Source organism: Miscanthus floridulus, chromosome 4 (genome assembly GCF_019320115.1).
Source record: "Miscanthus floridulus cultivar M001 chromosome 4, ASM1932011v1, whole genome shotgun sequence".
NCBI lineage: Eukaryota > Viridiplantae > Streptophyta > Magnoliopsida > Poales > Poaceae > Miscanthus > Miscanthus floridulus.
This window is the reverse complement of record NC_089583.1, coordinates 70,884,245-70,907,279: the sequence shown is the minus strand read 5'-3', so window position 1 is coordinate 70,907,279 and position 23,035 is coordinate 70,884,245. Positions and strand designations below refer to the sequence as shown.

The 23,035-nt window shown below is 44.2% G+C and overlaps 1 pseudogene; it reads right to left on the bottom strand.

The window, feature by feature from the left end:
* Nucleotides 1-13,667: 13,667 nt before the first annotated feature.
* On the bottom strand, nucleotides 13,668-15,590 carry LOC136549791 (ethylene-responsive transcription factor RAP2-13-like; annotated as a pseudogene).
* Nucleotides 15,591-23,035: the final 7,445 nt, after the last annotated feature.

Sequence of the window (23,035 nt, the reverse complement as noted above, 5' to 3'; positions counted from 1 at the left end):
TACTTGTAGAGACAGAGCTCTTATTTTAACAATTTGTCCTTTGCAAGCTAGTTGAGTAGGGTAAAGTCTAATGGTGAGGTGCCCGGGGAGGGGGGCTTGAGCCCCCTAGTGCCACTGAGCCCATAGAGCTCCAACAAGTAGGGTTAATTTTCTTCATCTGCTACTTATAAGATGGAAGAAGTGATGAAAAATAGAGTCATCAGTAAGAACTCAATTGCATCCATCGGCATTGAAGATTTGTTTGATTGTTCTAGATGACTTGCCATCTATTGCAGAATGGGACGTGATAAAATCAATGTTCCATTCGATGAAAAACACAAGCCGAATTATTGTGGCTACATAGGAACAGAATATTGCCAATCATTGCTCAGGTAAAGTTGGAACTCTTTACAACCTCCATGTAAGTTCTTGAACCTACAGTTGCACTAGACCTCTTCAGCGAAAAGGTAATACTAATGTCCTCCATTTTACTTGGTATCATAGGTAATCAGGCTACTAATGTTGTTGCTAATTGTTGCTTTCTTTCTTTTATGTTTCCAAAATGTAGAGGATTAATTGAAGCTAGTGTGCAGCTTATATGATGAAGTAACAGAGGTTCAATCTATGGATGCTGATGGAAAGAAGGTGGTCAAGAGGAGTCTTACTCGCACAAGGATGGTGCTTATTGGGTGAAAGAAACAAACTACCATCATGATGACACTATAGAGTTAATATTAAAGAAGTATAGCCAATAGTGTCAGGTGATCTCTGTGTGGGAATGGGTGGTCTTGGAAAAATCAAACTAGTTGGTGTTGTTTATGAAAGCCCAGAGATAAGTGAAAGGTTTGAGAAGTGTGTCTTTGCCACTATCACACATCATCTAGTCTTGCACAGGTAAGAGTTGTTCTATACCATCATATCATGGGATCTAGCTCCAAGATCTTGGTATTCATGATGCAACACATGCGACAAAACAAGAACTAGAGAGTGGAAAAAGCAGAAGCAATGACTTGAAACACATGTAAAAAGTGCTAGAGGTCCAACAAGTAGGGTCAAATCTATTAGGTGGGTGCCCAGGGAAGGAGGCTTGAGCCCCCTAGTGCCCTGAGACCATAGAGCTACAATAAGTGGACGTCAACTTTCTTCATTTGCTACTTATAAGATGGAAGAACTGATGAAAAATAAAGTCATCACTAAGAACTCAGTAACATCTATCGGCATTGAAGAGTTGTTTGATTGTTCTAGATGACTTGCCATCTATTGCAGAATGGGACGTGATAAAACCAATGTTCCATTAGGATGAAAAACACAGGCCGAATTATTGTGGCTGAATAGAATATTGCCAACCATTGCTTATGGAAAGATGGAACTATTTACAACCTCCATGTATGTTCTTGAACTTGCAGTTGCACGTAGACCTCTTCAGGCGAGAAGGTAATACTAATGTCCTCCATTTTACTTGGTATCATAGGTAACCATGCTACTTCATCTATGATACTTGTAGAGACAGAGCTCTAATTTTAACAGTTTGTCCTTTGCATGCTAGTTGAGTATGGTAAAGTCTAAGGATGAGGTGCCTAGGGAGGGGGGCTTGAGCCCCCTAGTGCCACTAAGCCCATATAGCTCCAACAAGTAGGGTGAAATTTCTTCATCTGCTACTTATAAGATGAAAGAACTGACGAAAAATAGAGTCATCAGTAAGAACTCAATAGCATCTATCGGCATTGAAGAGTTGTTTGATTGTTCTAGATGACTTGCCATCTATTGCAGAATGGGACGTGATAAAATCAATGTTCCAATGGATGATAAACACAAGCTGAATTATTATGGCTACATAGGAATAGAATATTATCATTGCTCAGGTAAAGATGGAACTCTTTACAACCTCCATGTAAGTTCTTGAACCTATAGTTGCACTAGACCTCTTCAGCGAAAAGGTAATACTAATGTCCTCCATTTTACTTGGTATCATAGGTAATCAGGCTACTAATGTTGTTGCTAATTGTTGCTTTCTTTCTTTTAGGTTTCCAAAATGTAGAGGATTAATTGAAGCTAGTGTGCAAGCTTAGATGATGAAGTAATAGAGGTTCAATCTACTGGATGCTGATGGAAAGAAGGTGGTCAGGAGGAGTCTTACTCGCACTAGGATGGTGCTTATTGGGTGAAAGAAATAAACGACCATCATGATGACACTATAGAGTTAATATTAAACAAGGATAGCCAATAGTGTTAGGTGATCTCTGTGTGGGAATGGGTGGTCTTGGAAAAATACACTAGTTGGTGGTGTTTATGAAAGCCCAGAGATAATGTGAAAGGTTTGAGAAGTGTGACTTTGCCACTATCACACATCATCAGTCTTGCACAGGAAGAGTTGTTCTATACCACCATATCATGGGATCTGGCTCCAAGATCTTGGTATTCATGATGCAACACATGCGACAAAACAAGACAACTAGAGAGTGGAAAGAGCAGAAGCAATGACTTGAAACACGTAAAAAGAGCTAGAGGTCCAACAAGTATGGTCAAATCTATTGGTGGGTGACCAGGGAAGGGGGCTTGAGCCCCCTAGTGCCCTGAGACCATAGAGCTACAATAAGTGGAGTCAATTTTCTTCATTTGCTACTTATAAGATGGAAGAACTGATGAAAAATAAAGTCATCAGTAAGAACTCAGTAACATCTATCGGCATTGAAGAGTTGTTTGATTGTTCTAGATGACTTGCCATCTATTGCAGAATGGGACGTAATAAAACCAATGTTCCATTGGATGAAAAACATAGGCTGAATTATTGTGGCTGAACAGAATATTGCCAACCATTGCTTATGGAAAGATGGAACTATTTACAACATCCATGTATGTTCTCAAACTTGCAGTTGCACTGGTCCTCTTTAACGAGATGGTAATACTAATGTCCTCCATTTTACTTGGTATAATAGGTAACCACGCTACTTCATCTATGATACTTGTAGAGACAGAGCTCTTATTTTGACAATTTGTCCTTTGCATGCTAGTTGAGTAGGGTAAAGTCTAATGGTGAGGTGCCTGGGGAGGGGGGCTTGAGCCCCCTAGTGCCACTGACCCCATAGAGCTCCAACAAGTAGGGTCAATTTTCTTCATCTGCTACTTATAAGATGGAAGAACTAACGAAAAATAGAGTCATCAAAAAGAACTCAATAGCATCTATCGACATTGAAGAGTTGTTTGATTGTTCTAGATGACTTGCCATCTATTGCAGAATGGGACGTGATAAAATCAATGTTCCATTGGATGAAAAACACAAGCCGAATTATTATGGCTACATAGGAACAGAATATTGCCAATCATTGCTCAGGTAAAGATGGAACTCTTTACAACCTCCATGTAAGTTCTTGAACCTACAGTTGCACTAGACCTCTTCAGCGAAAAGGTAATACTAATGTCCTCCATTTTACTTGGTATCATAGGTAATCAGGCTACTAATGTTGTTGCTAATTGTTGCTTTCTTTCTTTTAGGTTCCAAAAATGTAGAGGATTAATTGAAGCTAGTGTGCAGCTTAGATGATGAAGTAACAGAGGTTCAATCTACGGATGCTGATGGAAAGAAGGTGGTCAGGAGGAGTCTTACTCACACAAGGATGGTGCTTATTGGGTGAAAGAAACAAACTACCATCATGATGACACTATAGAGTTAATATTAAACAAGGATAGCCAATAGTGTTAGGTGATCTCTGTGTGGGAATGGGTGGTCTTGGAAAAATCACACAAGTTGGTGGTGTTTATGAAAGCCTAGAGATAAGTGAAAGGTTTGAGAAGTGTGTCTTTGCCACTATCACACATCATCAGTCTTGCATAGAAGAGTTGTTCTATACCACCATATCATGGGATCTGGCTCCAAGATCTTAGTATTCATGATGCAACACATGCGACAAAACAAGACAACTAGAGAGTGGAAAGAGCAGGAGTCAATTTTCTTCATTTGCTACTTATAAGATGGAAGAACTGATGAAAAATAAAGTCATCAGTAAGAACTCAGTAACATCTATCGGCATTGAAGAGTTGTTTGATTGTTCTAGATGACTTGCCATCTATTGCAGAATGGGACGTGATAAAACCAATGTTCCATTGGATGAAAAACACAGGTCGAATTATTGTGGCTAAACATAATATTGCCAACCATTGCATATGGAAAGATGGAACTATTTACAGCCTCCATGTATGTTCTTGAACTTGCAGTTGCACCAGACCTCTTCAGCGAGAAGGTAATACTAATGTCCCTCCATTTTACTTGGTATCATAGGTAACCATGCTACTTCATCTATGATACTTGTAGAGACAGAGCTCTTATTTTAACAATTTGTCCTTTGCATGCTAGTTGAGTAGGGTAAAGTCTAAGGGTGAGGTGCCCGGGGAGGGGGGCTTGAGCCCCCTAGTGCCACTGAGCCCATAGAGCTCCAACAAGTAGGGTCAGATTTCTTCAGCTGCTACTTATAAGATGGAAGAACCGACGAAAAATAGTGTCATCAGTAAGAACTCAATAGCATCTATCGGTATTGAAGAGTTGTTTGATTGTTCTAGATGACTTGCCATCTATTGCAGAATGGGACGTGATAAAATCAATGTTCCATTGGATGAAAAACACAAGCCGAATTATTATGGCTACATAGGAACAGAATATTGCCAATCACTTCTCAGGTAAAGATGGAACTCTTTACAACCTCCATGTAAGTTCTTGAACCTACAGTTGCACTAGACCTCTTCAGGCGAAAAGGTAATACTAATGTCCTCCATTTTACTTGGTATCATAGGTAATCAGGCTACTAATGTTGTTGCTAATTGTTGCTTTCTTTCTTTTAGGTTTCCAAAATGTAGAGGATTAATTGAAGCTAGTGTGCAGCTTAGATGATGAAGTAACAGAGGTTCAATCTATGGATGCTGATGGAAAGAAGGTGGTCTGGAGGAGTCTTACTCGCACAAGGATGGTGCTTATAGGGTGAAAGAAACAAACTACCATCATGATGACACTATAGAGTTAATATTAAACAAGGATAGCCAACAGTGTCAGGTGATCTCTGTGTGGGAATGGGTGGTCTTGGAAAAATCAAACTAGTTGGTGGTGTTTATGAAAGCCCAGAGATAAGTGAAAGGTTTGAGAAGTGTCTTTGCCACTATCGCACATAATCAATCTTGCACAGGAAGAGTTGTTCTATACCACCATATCATGGGATCTGGCTCCAAGATCTTGGTATTCATGATGCAACACATGCGACAAAATAAGACAACTAGAGAGTGGAAAAAGCAGAAGCAATGACTTGAAACACGTAAAAAGAGCTAGAGGTCCAACAAGTAGGGTCAAATCTATTGGTGGGTGACCAGGGAAGGGGGCTTGAGCCCCCTAGTGCCCTTGAGCCCATAGAGCTACAATAAGTGGAGTCAATTTTCTTCACTTGCTACTTATAAGATGGAAGAACTGATGAAAAATAAAGTCATTAGTAAGAACTCAGTAACATCTATCGGCATTGAAGAGTTGTTTGATTGTTCTAGATGACTTGCCATCTATTGCAGAATGGGACGTGATAAAACCAATGTCCCATTGGATGAAAAACACAAGCTGAATTATTGTGGCTGAATAGAATATTGCCAACCATTGCTTATGGAAAGATGGAACTATTTACAACCTCCATGTATGTTCTTGAACTTGCAGTAGCACTAGACCTCTTCAGCAAGAAGGTAATACTAATGTCCTCCATTTTACTTGGTATCATAGGTAACCATGCTACTTCGTCTATGATACTTGTAGAGATAGAGCTCTTATTTTAACAATTTGTCCTTTGCATGCTAGTTGAGTAGGGTAAAGTTTATGGGTGACGTGCCCAGGGAGGGGGGCTTGAGCCCCCTAGTGACACTGAGCCCATAGAGCTCCAACAAGTAGGTTCAGGTTTCTTCATCTGCTACTTATAAGATGGAAGAACTGACGAAAAAATAGAGTCATCAGTAAGAACTCAATAGCATTTATCGGCATTGAAGTGTTGTTTGATTGTTCTAGATGACTTGCCATCTATTACAGAATGGGACGTGATAAAATCAATGTTCCATTGGATGAAAAAACACAAGCCGAATTATTATGGCTACATAGGAACAGAATATTGCCAATCACTGCTCAGGTAAAGATGGAACTCTTTACAGCCTCCATGTTAGTTCTTGAACCTACAATTGCACTAGACCTCTTCAGCAAAAAGGTAATACTAATGTCCTCCATTTTACTTGGTATCATAGGTAATCAGGCTACTAATGTTGTTGCTAATTGTTGCTTTCTTTCTTTTAGGTTCCCAAAATGTAGAGGATTAATTGAAGCTAGTGTGCAGCTTAGATAATGAAGTAACAGAGGTTCAATCTACGGATGCTGGTGGAAAGAAGATGGTCAGGAGGAGTCTTACTCGCACCAAGATGGTGCTTATTGGGTGAAAGAAACAAACGACCATCATGATGACACTATAGAGTTAATATTAAACAAGGATAGCCAATAGTGTTAGGTGATCTCTGTGTGGAATGGGTGGTCTTGGAAAAATCACACTAGTTGGTGGTGTTTATGAAAGCCCAGAGATAAGTGAAAGGTTTGAGAAGTGTGTCTTTGCCACTATCACACATCATCAATCTTGCACAGGAAGAGTTGTTCTATGCCACCATATCATGGGATCTGGCTCCAAGATCTTGGTATTCATGATGCAACACATCGACAAAACAAGACAACTAGAGAGTGGAAAAAGCAGAAGCAATGACTTGAAACACGTAAAAAGAGCTAGAGGTCCAACAAGTAGGGTCAAATCTATTGGTGGGTGACCAGGGAAGGGGGCTTGAGTCCCTTAGTGCCCTGAGCCCATAGAGCTACAATAAGTGGAGTCGATTTTCTTCATTTGCTACTTATAAGATGGAAGAACTGATGAAAAATAAAGTCATCAGTAAGAACTCAGTAACATCTATCGACATTGAAGAGTTGTTTGATTGTTCTAGATGACTTGCCATCTATTGCAGAATGAGACGTGATAAAACCAATGTTCCATTGGATGAAAAACACAGGCCGAATTATTGTGGCTGAACAGAATATTGCCAACCATTGCTTATGGAAAGATGGAACTATTTACAACCTCCATGTATGTTCTTGAACTTGCAGTTGCACTAGACCTCTTCAGCGAGAAGGTAATACGAATGTCCTTCCATTTTACTTGGTATCATAGGTAACCATGCTACTTCATCTATGATACTTGTAGAGACAGAGCTCTTATTTTAAGAGTTTGTCCTTTGCATGCTAGTTGAGTAGGGTAAAGTCTAAGGGTGAGGTGCCTGGGGAGGGGGGCTTGAGCCCCCTAAGTGCCACTGAGCCCATAGAGCTCCAACAAGTAGGGTCAATTTTCTTCATCTGCTACTTATAAGATGGAAGAACTGACAAAAAATAGAGTCATCAGTAAGAACTCAATAGCATCTATTGGCATTGAAGAGTTGTTTGATTGTTCTAGATGACTTGTCATCTATTGCAGAATGGGACGTGATAAAATCAATGTTCCATTGGATGAAAAACACAAGCCGAATTATTGTGGCTACATAGGAACAGAATATTGCCAATCATTGCTCAGGTAAAGATGGAACTCTTTACAACCTCCATGTAAGTTCTTGAACCTACAGTTGCACTAGACCTCTTCAGCGAAAAGGTAATACTAATGTCCTCCATTTTACTTGGTATTATAGGTAATCAGGCTACTAATGTTGTTGATAATTGTTGCTTTCTTTCTTTTAGGTTCCGAAAATGTAGAGGATTAATTGAAGCTAGTGTGCAGCTTAGATGATGAAGTAACAGAGGTTCAATCTACGGATGCTGATGGAAAGAAGGTGGTCAGGAGGAGTCTTACTCACACAAGGATGGTGCTTATTGGGTGAAAGAAACAAACTACCATCATGATGACACTATAGAGTTAATATTAAACAAGGCTAGCCAATAGTGTTAGGTGATCTCTATGTGGGAATGGGTGGTCTTGGAAAAATCACACTAGTTGGTGGTGTTTATGAAAGCCTAGAGATAAGTGAAAGGTTTGAGAAGTGTCTTTGCCACTATCACACATCATCAATCTTGCACAGGAAGAGTTGTTCTATGCCACCATATCATGGGATCTGGCTCCAAGATCTTGGTATTCATGATGCAACACATGCGACAAAACAAGACAACTAGAGAGTGGAAAAAGCAGAAGCAATGACTTGAAACACGTAAAAAGAGCTAAAGGTCCAACAAGTTGGCTCAAATCTATTGGTGGGTGCCTAGGGAAGGGGGCTTGAGCCCCCCTAGTTCCCTGAGCCCATAGAGCTACAATAAGTGGAGTCAATTTTCTTCATTTGCTACTTATAAGATGGAAGAACTGATGAAAAATAAAGTCATCAGTAAGAACTCAATAACATCTATCGGCATTGAAGAGTTGTTTGATTATTCTAGATGACTTGCCATCTATTGCAGAATGGGACGTGATAAAAGCAATGTTCCATTGGATGAAAAACACAGGCCGAATTATTGTGGCTGAACAGAATATTGCCAACCATTGCTTATGGAAAGATGGAACTATTTACAACCTCCATGTATGTTCTTGAACTTGTAGTTGCACTAGACCTCCTCAGCGAGAAGGTAATACTAATGTCCTCCATTTTACTTGGTATCATAGGTAACCATGCTACTTCATCTATGATACTTGTAGAGACAGAGCTCTTATTTTGACAATTTGTCCTTTACATGCTAGTTGACTAGGGTAAAGTCTAAGGGTGAGGTGCTCGGGGAGGGGGGCTTGAGCCCCCTAGTGCCTAGAGTATCAGTAAGAACTCAATAGCATCTATCGGCATTGAAGAGTTGTTTGATTATTCTAGATGACTTGCCATCTATTGCAGAATGGGACGTGATAAAATCAATGTTCCATTGGATGAAAAACACAAGCCGAATTATTATAGCTACATAGGAACAGAATATTGCCAATCATTGCTCACGTAAAGATGGAACTCTTTACAACCTCCATGTAAGTTCTTGAACCTACAGTTGCACTAGACCTCTTCAGCGAAAAGGTAATACTAATGTCCTCCATTTTACTTGGTATCATCGGTAATCAGGCTACTTCACCTATGATACTTGTAGAGGTAGAGCTCTTATTTTGCCAATTTATCCTCTGCCCGCTAGTTGTTGAACTCATTTGATTTCATTGTAAACTCTTAAATTGTGATGTATGAACTATTTGGAAAACTCGGTGATGTTTGAGATATTTAATTAATATTGTAAGCTTACGGCTTATTGTGGATTCTGGCAAAAAAAGTGGATCGCTTCGAGTTCTCCTATGTGGTGCACTTGATAGACTATCAAATTTAACTTGGTCTCTTAGGTACTTAGTGTCTAAAAGAGAAGTACGCTTGGGATTAGTTTTAGTTGGGCAGTTCTAACACATCCGGTCACATCCGAAGCAAATTTATGTGCCTAAGGAGAAAGAAGTTCTTACTGCACCTTTGGAGGGCATTGAGAAAGCTTCTACTATGATTGGCTCCATGGAAGTGCCGATCAACAAGATTAAAGAGCTTATTGTCACTGGGAATTAGGCTCAATCCACTATACTAAAAGTGGAACACAGTGCTGATACAAGTAAAGATAAAGCCAAAAGTAGCAAGTTAGAGTCCAAATACTTCCAACCATGGTGGCATCCTTCAGGCTTGACCAAGACGCAACGACATAAGTTTTAACACATATCAACTTTAGAACAGCATGACCGATACATATGTATCACCCTTAGACCCAAAATTGCCGATGAACTCGACATCGTTGCTATGCATGCCATGTGTTTTTGAACTCACATATGGTTAACTTGAAAACAAGGGAGCATATGTTGACCACTGTTTGCCTAAACGGTCGTTTATCCCATTTACACACCATTTAAACGCTACATAGTGGTACACCGTTTCCATTTAATCGGTTGTTTTGACCTTTTAAACAGCCGTTTTGCCCATTTAAACACTCATTTTGTCCGAATAATAGGCTAAACGGCAGGTGACCGACTGTTTACCGTTTAGTGTTTAGGATAACGCTAATGTTGACAACCAAAATATGACCAGGAAGTTGAAGATGAAACAAAAAAATCTCATACAAAGATCAAAGGGGGCTGATTTCAAAATTTCCTACAAAAGTAGGCTTAGTCGGTTTCCCAAACTAGTTTTGACACATTGTCAAAATACATAACGGCTCCATCATTGTGTTCCTCTCGTTAAGACGATCGAAAAACGTATATGGATCATATAGTTTGGAGTCCAGATGAAGGAAATATGAATTTTAGGGGACTATTTAACATAAAATGACGTAGTTGGTTTCCAAAACCAGCTAAGCCGGATTTTTTTGACTTCTCCAGATCCAAGAATGGACACTTCTCCAGATCGAAGAATGGACCTTATCATTGCATTCATGTTGTCGAGATGATCGAAAAATATATAGATCGTCCAATCTGAGTCCGGATGAAGAAATTAAGGTTTCTGGAAAGTTTTTGCCTCGGACTCGCAAAAAATAGCTTAATTAGCTGTTTTTCTGAGTTCGAACGCAAAATCGTGATTTTGTTGTTGGAAACTCCTCTGATGATCTTATTGGAAACTTGCAAATTACATGTGTAATAAGTTTTCTATTTATATAAGACCACCCTCTTATTTATACGAGAGGATCATAACTGAATGAAAGATCCATTTATCTGATCGATCGTCAAAATACATGTCTACTTTACTTTGGTCCTGTTCACTTCTCTTAAAATCCGGCTTCTTTGGCTTCTTTTTTTAGTCGGAATAATATTTTTCTCTCACAACATATCAGCGGGAACAGTGTTTTGATTTCTTTTTCCAGCGAAGGGAACATGGCATTTATCTCCTAAACTCTACCTCTTTACTGCCCAGTACATCTCTCTATGGGATTTATGGGTGTTGTAGGTCATCTCGCTGATTCGACGACAACTCTGTCGTACGTTTCTTCGATGGGTCTTTCGTAGAGACGTTCGTGAGTTTATGAAAAAAAAAAACTTGCGTTAAATTAGCCTCATCAACCTGCTAATCGGCTGTGTTACACTTGTAGCAGCCAGCAGCTCGTGTCACCGCGGCACGGCAAAACGCGTGCTCGCTGCTGACAAAAGGAGAGGCCATTGACATTGACAGGTACTCCCTGGCACAGTACAATATTTTAGAATTTTAAGTTTGATTAATTATAGATAAAAATTATTAATATTTATGATATCAAATAAATATTATTAGATTAATTATGAAATGTATTTTTATAATAAATTAATTTGGAGTTATAAATGCGAATAATATTTACTAAACATTTGGTTAAATATGTACTGTTTTTGTCGGATTTTTAGTTGTATTTTTTCTGGATGGAGAGAATACAGGTAGGTAAGTGGGACCAGCACTAGGTAGGGTTGGACCCACAAGGTAGTAGCACCGGTAGCGGCATCAGTAGGCCTTGTGCAGTGGGTTGGTGTGCCTGCCTTCCTTTCGCAATTAACAAGGCGCAGACAACAGGCACAGGCCACAGGCACCGCCGCGGCCACAAGTTGCTACGGACGGACGAGACCTGTCCAGTGGCGCAAGAGGCGCAAGGACAGCGCGCGCCTGTGCGCGCTCGCCGTTTGCAGCACTGCTACCGCCAGTTGCCACATGCCAAAGCAAAAGGGCGAAAGGCGACGCCGGTGCTCCGTTGTTTGTTCCGGCTTTTTCCATCCACAACCTTTTTGACTCCTCATTCCTTCTCGTAGATGGAAGAGAAAACCGCAGTTCACACGCCGATTGCATTGCTCATCTGCGCTGTTCGTAGCGCTCGTTTCTCGTGTCGCACACGCCGGCGAGCGGCGATCGGACGACGGGGAGGATGCACGGCACGGCACGCGCGGGCCCGGCGGTCCAGGCGGGGCAGGAGGGGCCCGCGCCGTGAATCTCTCATCTCGTGTCGCGTCGGAACCCGGAAGAGGGGGCCACCGCTATCCGTTCCATTTATTATCCCCGTGGCAGTTAGGCCGGCCGGTAGCAGGCCATCCCCTCTCCCTGGGGTTTAACGCTCTGTGGCGGGAAATCCACTCCCGCGCCTTGGGTTGCGTCCTCACTCCGCCGGCTTGGTTCAAAGTTTCGAACTGCGCATAGTAAAGACTGACGGATAACGACCCATGGCCTTTTGATTATCTTGGCGAACGATTGAGTGTCCGTTCGTTAACTCAGTCATCATACCAGGAAATATTCCCGCTAATAAGACTAATTAAGCGTTCGGGCTGGTGCAGTTAATAAGTAAGATTTTGGATGATTTTGAATATTCATATGTTTATAAGAGAGAATCAGGTCCTGTTTAGATCTAAAAAAGTTTGGATTTTGTTCACTGTAACCATGTTCGTTTGTATTTATAATTAGTGTCTAATTATGGACTAATTAGGTTGTTTAAGGTTTCGCTTCGATGTCCTCGTACCAACTGTTAATTATTTTTTCGTCTACATTTAGTGCCATGCATGTGCCGCAAGATTCGATGTTACGTAAAATTTTTTAAATCTAAACAGACCCTAAACTAAACCAAACTGAAACAAGCCGGAAGTATACCAGCCGAACGCGTTGAATAATTCTTCCGGGAGACCATTCCGGAGCAAGCGAACGGGCCCTGAAGGAGATGAGACGACGAGGCAGCGCCATCGCAACTCTCCGAGTCTCGCAGCTGCGACGCCGCTTTTTCTCCGCCCACTCCACCAGTTGACAGTTCTGGCACGCCTTCAGATGCACGCCGCGAGATCCTCCATTGCGAACCGAATCTGCCGGAAAAGGATGCGCCATGTACGACATTACCCGCACGCAGTATTGGGGACTTTGCGCACCGCCCGGGGTGTTTGACGGGGGACTAAGGGTAAGAGGCGTCGTATTGGATGATACATGGTGTTGTATGGATGTTACATGCGTTATGTTGAACGGAACCGTTCAGGTTACTCCATATTTAGTTTGTTAGTTTGGTTTTTAGTTAGAATAGTATTTTTTCTCACAATAATTCAGTCAGAACAGTGTTTTCGAGTTATTTTTAGCCAAAATTCTACCAGTCGAACACGACCAATATACGGATATACTTGGTGCTAGCAGTGGTGTATCCCGTCAGATCACCGATCACGCATACGGAGTACGTAGGGGAAGGAAGGAAGCCGGATGGAGGACTTTCCTTTCGCTTCAATTCAATGCTTACGTGATGGGCCAGTGCACGAACCATGCTCGCTCCGTAATGTTCGCTCGAATTGAATTCGCTTGGGTACGAAAGTCGACTCAAGCTGTTTTGAGAGAGGAAAATACTGTAGAGTAGACGAACAGGCAACATCGATGATAGTAGTAGTACGCATCACGCAACCAACGCCTGGCTTGGGCTGGGTACACACCCATGTTCAATCGATGATTACGCAACCACCGCAACATGGTCGCCGCGTGATAAAACTAATCAAAGAACATGAAGCTTTTGAGCTGAAGATACTTCTAAACCTTCACAACGACGCACGCACAAATTGCAAAGCTATGACGATCATCTTGTCTATCAGATCGGCTCATCTCGAGGTTCAGACAATGCTCATAGATGGAACATAGAGCAAGGAAAAACGACTGGGTACAGCAATCAGCTGGCAGACTGTTCATACAACAATAATACTACACAGAGCATATAATAGTAGCACTAACAATAACAATAGCAGTTCATCAGTTTACAAGTCCTCAGACACAGCTAGCTGATTTTACAACATGCGGAGTACTACTTAACTTAATAATATCACATCACACCGTGCTGTTCTTACAACCTGTAGAGCAGCACCATCTTCTAGCAAGAAACGGCTACCAGAACAATGGACACCTGAACGGCCGGGGTCACTGACCAGTGACCGACCGACCCACCGGAGACGCCGGACACAAAAACGCCGGCTTCCCATCGGTTGTGGTTGTGGTTCTCTCCTCCGGGAACCAAACCCTAAATGAACAGAGATCTACAGCCTGACTGACCAGTGACAGCAACAAAAACGAATTCAACATCTACACAAAACGAACGAACGGGATTAGCACTAATAATCCACTAGTGCCCGGCGCAGGATGTCTAAAATCCCATCTGCGCGACGGCCGTTAACCTGAACCCTCTGCTGCAGCCTGCAGTAGTAGTCGTCGGAAGGAGCCAAGAAGAACAATGTCGGTCCGTGGCTAATTGGCGGCGAGGAGGGAGTCCCAGTCGATCTCGTACGACGGGTACTTGGTGAGCGCGAAGCCGGCGGCCTCGTCCCACGGCGCCTCGCTGAAGTCCAGCTGCTGCATCTCCGGCACCGTCGACGACTCGGGGGAGGCGGACGGCGACGGGGACGGACACGAGGACTCAGCTGCGGACTCGAGGCAGGACGAGGACGCGTCGTCGGAGGACGGCGAGGAGGAGCAGTTGCTGGTGGGGGCGGACGACGACAGTGGCAGCAGCTGCAGCGGCGGAGGCGGGCTTCTTGGCAGCCCTTCTTCTTGGACGCGGCGATGTTCTGACAGAGCGTCTGGAGCTTGGCGTCGACGGAGGCGTGGAGCGGGCCGCGGGAGGCGGCGTTGTCGGGGAAGTTGAGGCGCGCCGCGTCACCGCGGAGGCGGTACGCGGCCTGGTCGTAGGCGAGCGCCGCCTCCTCGGCGGTGTCGAAGGTGCCGAGCCAGAGGCGGGTGCGGTTCCGCGGGAGGCGGATCTCCGCCACCCACTTGCCCCAGTGCCGCTGCCGCACGCCGCGGTACAGCTTCTGCGGCCGCGGCGGGGTCGGGGCCGCCGCCGCGGACGCCTTCATGGGCTGGGCCCGCGGGCCCAGCACGGAGGACTGCGCCTGGCGCTGCAGGTGGAGGCGGGCCTGGATGTACTGCATCTGGTCTGGGCTCAGCTGGCCCGCCCCCTCTGCGGCTGCGGCCAACGGGTACCCGCCGTAGGCGGCGGCGGCCGCGGCATGGTGGAAGGAGAACGGCGACGAGGGACTGCGGGGCTGGTGGAGCGGACTGGATCCGTGAGGAGGAGAGGCGGCATCCCGGATAAAAGGCTCGAGTGCTCTCATCAGCTCCTCCCCTGACAGATCTATAGCGGCGGCCATCTAGACTGTTTTTTTTTTTTTTTGGTTTCTCTAGCAAGCAAACCAAGAACAAAACTGGCAGAACCCAACAGCCACAGTAAAAACAGATGGCACTGGTGGGTAGATCTGCTCAGCAGGAACTTACTTGCACAAGGGAGGTGCGGAAAAAGAACCCCTCTTGGCTACCAACCTAACAACCTAGTAGACTACTAAAACCAAACCGAAGAAGAAATCGCAGATCTGAAGCCCAGGATCTAAAAGGCCCCGGGTCTCTAGCTGTCTGCTCGAGGAAGACGAAACCAAAGCAAGGGAGGAGATGAGATTAGCAGGAGAGGATGAGAGGGTCGAGTGAACTTTACCTGCGACGCGCGAGAACTCGCTCAGATCTAGGCTTACCTCGCTCGAACTCACTGGAACAGGGGTGGGTGGGCGCTGGATCGGAGGCGGATTTGGCGGTGGTGTGGGTGGGGGCGACGGGATGGCTGTGGGAGTGTTGGTGGGGCGGGGAGGAAGAGAGGGGGCGCAAGGAGCTCTTTTATAGCGACGCGGCCTCACCGCATTTGATTATCACCCTACTAATCCTCAGTGTCATCGCCGTGGCTCCGTAATTTTTGCCGCGGTGATTCCTGACTAGGGATTACTTCGCGCTTACTCCTCCGAGACGCCCTTTTTCTTCACAGCGGCGTGTCGTGTCAACGACGATGGTGGCAGGCAGAGCAAGGAGAGAGTGAGCCACTGACGGGGGTGCTGCTGCCACAGCGGCTTTGACCAGTAGCCGAGCGCCGCTGGCACGTATGGTCCGGTTCCACCGCTTGGTGTCGGTGGCAGCACACGTGGCGGGCTCTTGTTTGTTGCGCCGGTGTTTGGTGCTCGAGGCAGGCAGCCGAGGAGCTGTACTATCGAATATTCTAGAGCATTTTTTTTTTCTTTCTCTCTCCGCCAGGAGCTGGACTCATCAGCAACCTGTGAGGTCGATTACGAGGCGTTGAACCAAACAGTTCTTTATTCTTGGGTGATCTCATCGAGCCGCAACGGTGCTACTTGCTTGCAAACTTGTGATGTGATACATCTAGAGAACCACCGTGCGTGTCTGGAAGACACTCTAGAGCGTCACATAATATGGTCAAGAACTAAAAAAGATAAAAAGGAAACAAATTAATCGTTTTTTCGCATCATGTATTCTGCGTGTTGCGTTGCGTCGTTGGATAGGCACATCCCGGCATCATGGCCACTTCGTTTGGGGTCGCTCTCACCTCGCACCCTTTGTCGTGCCGACGTGCCGGACGCCGTTGGCCTACATGACGCCATTACCGCGCCGGCTGTTGCAGTGCGTACAGTCAGGCCCGCTGCTGCGCGTGCCCATGCGTGCATCGCCTTTTGCAGTGTCACGGGCCCGTGCATGGGTTCACAAATTGTGCGTGCACATGTGTGCCCGTGTGCTAGCTCGTGAGATCGATTGTCACGTAGTACGTTTTTTTTTATGAAGGAAATTTACAATAAGCCAACTACTTTTTTCCTAGGGGCATGGCCCTTTTGGTGGAGAGTAGTGGGTACCAAATGCTACAGTTCGATTTCAAGGTGACAATGTCTTGACTTTTTTGGTAGTTGTTGAGGCAAGGTCAATCCAAGCAATGATTGAGTTGTAAATAAAACTTTTCCGCGCATGTGCAATTCTGCTTTGCTACCTCCGAAAATGCAGGGGGGATTGACCAGACCTCTAGCAGCTTGCTCATAAACGATCGTAAATTTTCAGCTAAAAATAAGTATTTTTTTTATACATCAAATCAGTCAGCAGTAAATAATCCACGATATAATACGGTCCTCTCGAACATGCTAGATCTACAACGAGCATCAACTTGAGATCTCGGCAGAATCAGAACCAGGTGCGCCATAGCTGGGAATTAGATTTAAATTCAGGTTAGTTGTACTCCCTGAATTTAGTGTTGCAGATCACTTTAAATTTATCTCAAGTTAAATATTTCGGATTTTGATCATTTGTATAGAAAATGTATTAACATCTACTGCTCCCTTCGGCAACAAAATGCATACTTTGTATGCCACAGATTGCAAGGCTGTTGACCGAACGCTTCTAGATCCGCGACGAGCAACAGCAACGCACCTGACCCCCCGGAAAAGAAGCTGGAACATGTGCAATCCACGATCTGGAAGTGATAAATCAAATGGTAGATCCAACCTTCACGAGTTAAGCACGCTTGGGTTTTTAGGGAAATGACTCGAGCAAGCTAAGGGTCCTGTTTAGATTCTAAAATTTTTTGTGTATTACCATTACATCAAATCTTGCGGTACATGCATATATAACTAAATGTAGATGAAAAAAAAATTAATTGCATAGTTGGATAAGAAATCGCGAGACGAAACTTTCGAACCTAATTAATTCATAATTAGTCTATAATTAGACACTAATTATCAAATACAAATGAAAGTGCTACCGTACCCAAAACCCACAAAATTTTGGATCTATACGCGCCCTAAGCTCTAAGGACAACTCCGGTAACGGCAGTTGAATCATGCACATGGCTGCAGTCCTGCACCGATAGTCTCGACTCGAGGGTAGTTGGGGGCGAGCAGCAGCAAAGCTGCGTGCGCCTTGAATGAGCTGGTGGCAGTTGCCCCGCGCTGGGCTGCGGGCTGCCTGCATCGTCAGTTGGGGTCCCCCGCGCCGGCCGTATTTGCATTGCACCCATCTCGACGCCGGAGACTTTGAGCAGCTCCGCGTCGCAAGCCATGTGCGCAGTGCGCGGCCTGTGGGCTGCGGCCTGTGGGCGATGGCCGAGGACCGAGGCCACATGCGCGCTGCCCCTGAGCCGTTGGGCTCGCCATGTGACGCTGCCGCAGGCCCGCAGGGCGCGCTGGATCCTGCAGCGCGCGTCCCTGGTGATCTGTGATGGAGCCTAGGAAATAAGTCTAAGAAAGAAGATGGGAGCATGTTGGGTTGATTGGTTTGTATCGTTGCTGGTTTATGAAGAAGTATTGCTGGCTAATTTGTGTGAGAGAAAAATACTATTTTGGCTAGAAATTTACGATCATTTACGACAAGCCACAGCCAAACGAACAGGCTGTAGGTTGCCTTGGACACCATCGTTATCTTTGTTGGATCAGAAAGAGCTTGGATTTTAATAGAAAAATTAAGGACTAAGATGCGCCAAAAAAGTTTACCTCACAGGAGGTATTTGAGAAACTCGAGAAGGTAAAAGATGTCTACCCAGGTAAGCATGATGGAAAAAAAATAAATGAAAGCATGGAGAGCCAGTGATTTATAATCGAAAATCTGCTTGGTGGGGGCTACCGTATTGGAAGGACCTGTTGCTGCCACACAATCTTGATGTCATGTACATTGAGAAGAACATATGTGAAAACATTTTTTTTGAACATTGCTGAAAGTGGAGGCAAGACAAAGGACACAATGAAGGCTAGACTAGATTTGCATGATATGAACATAAGTCCTCAATATCACGGCGTGCAGCAAGGCACCTCGCTTAAATTCCCAAAAGCTCGCTATGTCATGGCAGAAAAACACAAAACAGAATTTTGCAAGTTCCTTAAAGGTGTCAGGTTTCTAGATGGTTATGCAGCTAACCTAGCAAAATCCATAAGTGCAGATGGTACCAAGGTAGTTGGCAAGCTGAAAATGTATACTTGCCATGTCCTTCTCCAGAGGATCATACCTACAAACTTAAGAGGTTTTCTTCCCAAAGATGTATACGAAGCTGTTTCAGAACTTGGGAACTTCTTTAGGCAACTGTGCAGTAGAACTCTGAGGAAAGAAGTCGTGAAAAAGCTTAAACGGGACATCCCACTCATCTTATACAAGCTTGAGAAGATTTTTCCACCGGCCTTTTTCGATGTTACGGTGCACTTGCTGTCCATCTACCTGACGAGGCACTTCTTAGAGAGACTGTATAGTACGGATAGATGTACCCAATAGAACGGCGACTGGGCACGTTGAAAAATTGCTGAGGAACATGGTCAGGCCTAAAGGATTAATTGCGGAGGCTTATTTAGAAAGTGAGACGTTGGCATTTTGGGAGAAGTTCTTAGACGATGATGTTAAAACAAGATATAACCGGGACAACAATATGTCACATGATGGGCCAGCAGATGGTGACACCTCTATTTTCATGCATGGTGTCAAGCCAATTAGCAAGATTACGACAGTGAACATCGATGATAAAGTCAAAATCAATAAGCTAGCTTGGTATGTGCTTAATAACTATGACGAGGTTGGACTATATGTGGAGTAAGTATGATTTTTTATATGCTGATTTGTTGTTTCCTATATTACATACGAAATGTTACCAATAATAATGCTTATATGTGCTACAGAATATACAGACAAATTTTAGAGGAAGAGACAAGTGATGATGTTGATAGTAGGCTAGCAGCAGAGTTTCCAGCGTGGTTTAATTCTCATGTACGTGATTAACATATTTTAGTTCTATTAGGCTGATCATTGGCAGAATTATACAACTTAATGGTGATGGTGGTTTCATGTTTGTGTGCAGATTGAGAAGATGCATAGAGAGAAACCAACAGAGATCGATGAAGGTTTGTATGCACTGTTATGTTGTCCTGATACTTGAGTCTGGGTCTATGCATCTTGCAGTATTAATGGAGTCAGGTATAACACTGTTGACCGCGAGAAATCCCTACGTACATAGAACAATGGAGTCATGACCGCCGTCACACATGAAGGCCAATCAGTGGAATTTTATGGTGTCCTTAGAGAAGTTATTCAGTTGATGTATAACTCTAGCGTACAAAGTCATAGGACGGTGGTTCTTCTACGCTGTTATTGGTACAATCTAGCTGGCAATACAAAGTCTGTAGGCATTGACGATGATAGACATTTTAGATCCGTCAACATTAAATCATTTTGGTACAAGGATGACCCTTACATTCTCACGACAGAGGCAAGGAAGATTTTTTTATCTGTAGGACACCTCCTTGGGAAAGATTGACAGGTCGTGCAAAAGTTCGAACATATGGATATGTATAACATGAGTGAAATAGAGCATCAAGTGCACCAAGATGATCACTATTCTGACAACGAGCATGAAGTCTCGTATGGTGATGGTGATCAGGTTATGCACGAAGCTAGTCATGATGAAGAAGGCACTGTCATTGAAGCTAATTTAGAAGACCTTCTAAGAGATAAGATGGAAGCAGTTGGCATACTTGAAGGCGGCGAGGATGAAGATGATACTAGAATCTAGTATTGCAGCGACGACAGTAACTATGGCGGCAGAGATCACATGTCTAGAGATGACAATGACTTGTAGGAGATTTCATGTATAATCTTTGGGAAAACATGTATTCTAAAACTGCACTTTGGTTTGGATTCCTGGCTTTGTATTCTGAACATGTTCGGTATGCTCAGTTGTTATAAACTTGTGCTTCAACGGACATAGCTTTGTCCACCGGGGTCAGTACTGCACTATGCGGACTGTCTGTTGTGTACATGACTATTCCATTCAACTACAACTAATACTACTTGTTATATGTTCATATACACTGCATTAGCCATTGACATAAAGCATTCCTTTCACACAGCATGCTTCAACCACTACGGCGAGATCATTAATTGGTTCTACCAGCATGCCAAGTATGTATATTGATACGTGTCTAGTTTACCAAACCGAGGCACAAAACAACCCTTGCACGGTCGCCTCGGGTGCCGTCGCACTACTTCAGGAATTACAACCATATTACACCATGGAAGGCATGTGCGACCGAAGATGCAGGAGTAATGCAAACCCAACCGTCCTCTGCAAAAATAGAGCACGTCTCGTCCATTTATGCCGATGAGATGGGCACGACGATACCAAATGTATGGCCGTCGGACTTTCTGTCTAGGCGAGGCTTGTTTAGATGAACTCCTTGTGGCATGGTTGTTGCAAGTTCAACAAATTTTATTAGATACATGCAAACAAGATGAGTTGGGTTCACCACAGATCAAAGCCACTCATGACTACTGATACTACAAACAAATGCACGCAAATCGCTACGACACTCAAAACTACAGAAGACACATTTTCTATCCGACGCATTTAAATATACAGTGGAAGGACTTTCTTACATGCATTTAGGCTAGGCTATTGTATGGCTACTCTGTTTTGCACTTAGGCTAGGCTTTCTCCTCTCAAAGAAACCTTTACGCGGTTGCCTAGAGCGAAGTGAATGTAGGTGAAAATCTATACATGAGTGAATCAGAGAAAATTTAAGAGATTTTTGGACCACCATGACACGATTGACACTTGAAAGCTTGGTGTGGTTGTGATAGGTCTTCTCACTCCTATTCAGGCAGTCACAACAGTCGAGGGGCAGATTAAAAGTGAAGAGGAGTTCCTTTCGTAAGCAATTTCTTTTGGTTGGTTTTGTAGAGACATGCTAACAAGACGAGTTAGGTTCACCACAGATCAAAGCCACTCATGACTACTGATACTTTAAATAAATGCACACAGATCTCTATGACACTCAAAACTACGGATGAGGCATTTTCTATCCGATGCGTTCAAATATATGGTGGAAGGACTTTCTTACGTTCTGCATTTAGGCTAGGCTTGCTCCACTCAAAGAAACCTTGCGCGGTTGCCGAGAGTGAAGTGACGAGTTGGGTTCAACACAAATCAAAGCCACTCATGACTACTACCACTATTGATACGTGTTTGGTTCACCAAACTAAGGCACAAAGCAACCCTTGCGCGATTGGTTTGAGATATGTTCGACCCTTTTAGGTTTACAATGCTCGGACCATCACATGCGCACAAAGATAATGGTAAATGATACTTTGTGAACCAAAATGTTTGCACAAATGCGCACATTACATGCATAATAAGAGGATATTAGTGCTACTAGATAGAAAGATAACGACAAACTAGACTTCATATATATGTGGATTATAGCAATGATACGAGTTCAGCCTACATAACTATGCCTTCATCTATCATAATAATAAGAGGAGAGTAGTGCCATCCCACTACTTAAAGTCATCCAACTACTACCTAGACATATTATTTCTAACTACAGATGATTAACATGACTTGACACTAATTCTAACGGCACCTGGCAGCAAACTAGTCCTAATTACATATGTTGACATGACTTGATATTACTAATGAGTGCCATCCCACACCTCTACACAAGTCATGCAACAAGGGCACCAACAGGTGCGAACAAAATCTAACGCCTACAAGGTAAACCAGACTTGGTTGAAGACAGCAAACCTCTCAGCCATGGCAAACTAGCATGGCCGAACGATCCCTTTAGGAAATATAGCCTTGGTTCCTTGCCAAGGCACTGATGGCGGGCAATGTTCTTGTCGTTGGTGTAGGTGCTGTCTAGGGGGGCATGTGCCCTCGCCAGCACATGCGCCCTAGCGTTGGCTTCAATCCAACCACGAGCCTTATAGTTGAGGCAGACGGGCCACACCAGGCCACCCTACGAGCTGACGTGCAAGAACAGATTCGGGCCTGAGAGAATAGGCATTGCGTAGCCATGTAGATGATCATCCTCTAAGTCCGTCGTGACGTAGCCCGGAGAGCCATCGAACTTGAACTCAGCCTCGGCCAAGATGTCGGCCATGGTCTCGGTGGATGGCGAGGGGGACCACGATGGTGTAGGTGACCTGCCCACATGGGGAGCTAGATCTGACGATGGCGAGCGGACCTGGTGATGGCGAGTGGGACCGCACCGAGGCCGATGGTGACAAGCGAACCTCTAGTGCCGGTGGCATCCACGTCGTCACCGAGAGCGACGGGGAGAGCAGCAGCCTAGGAGATGGCGTGAGTCTCAGGCAATGGAAACATTGATCTATGGGGACTAGACGTTGTCGCCACCTCTACCGACATCATCCCGGTGTGCGCCTTTGGCCCCGCCTCCGCCGATCCATTGGAGGAAGCAGGGACTGTAGCCAGGCCACTAATGGCCTTCATGGTAACCGATGG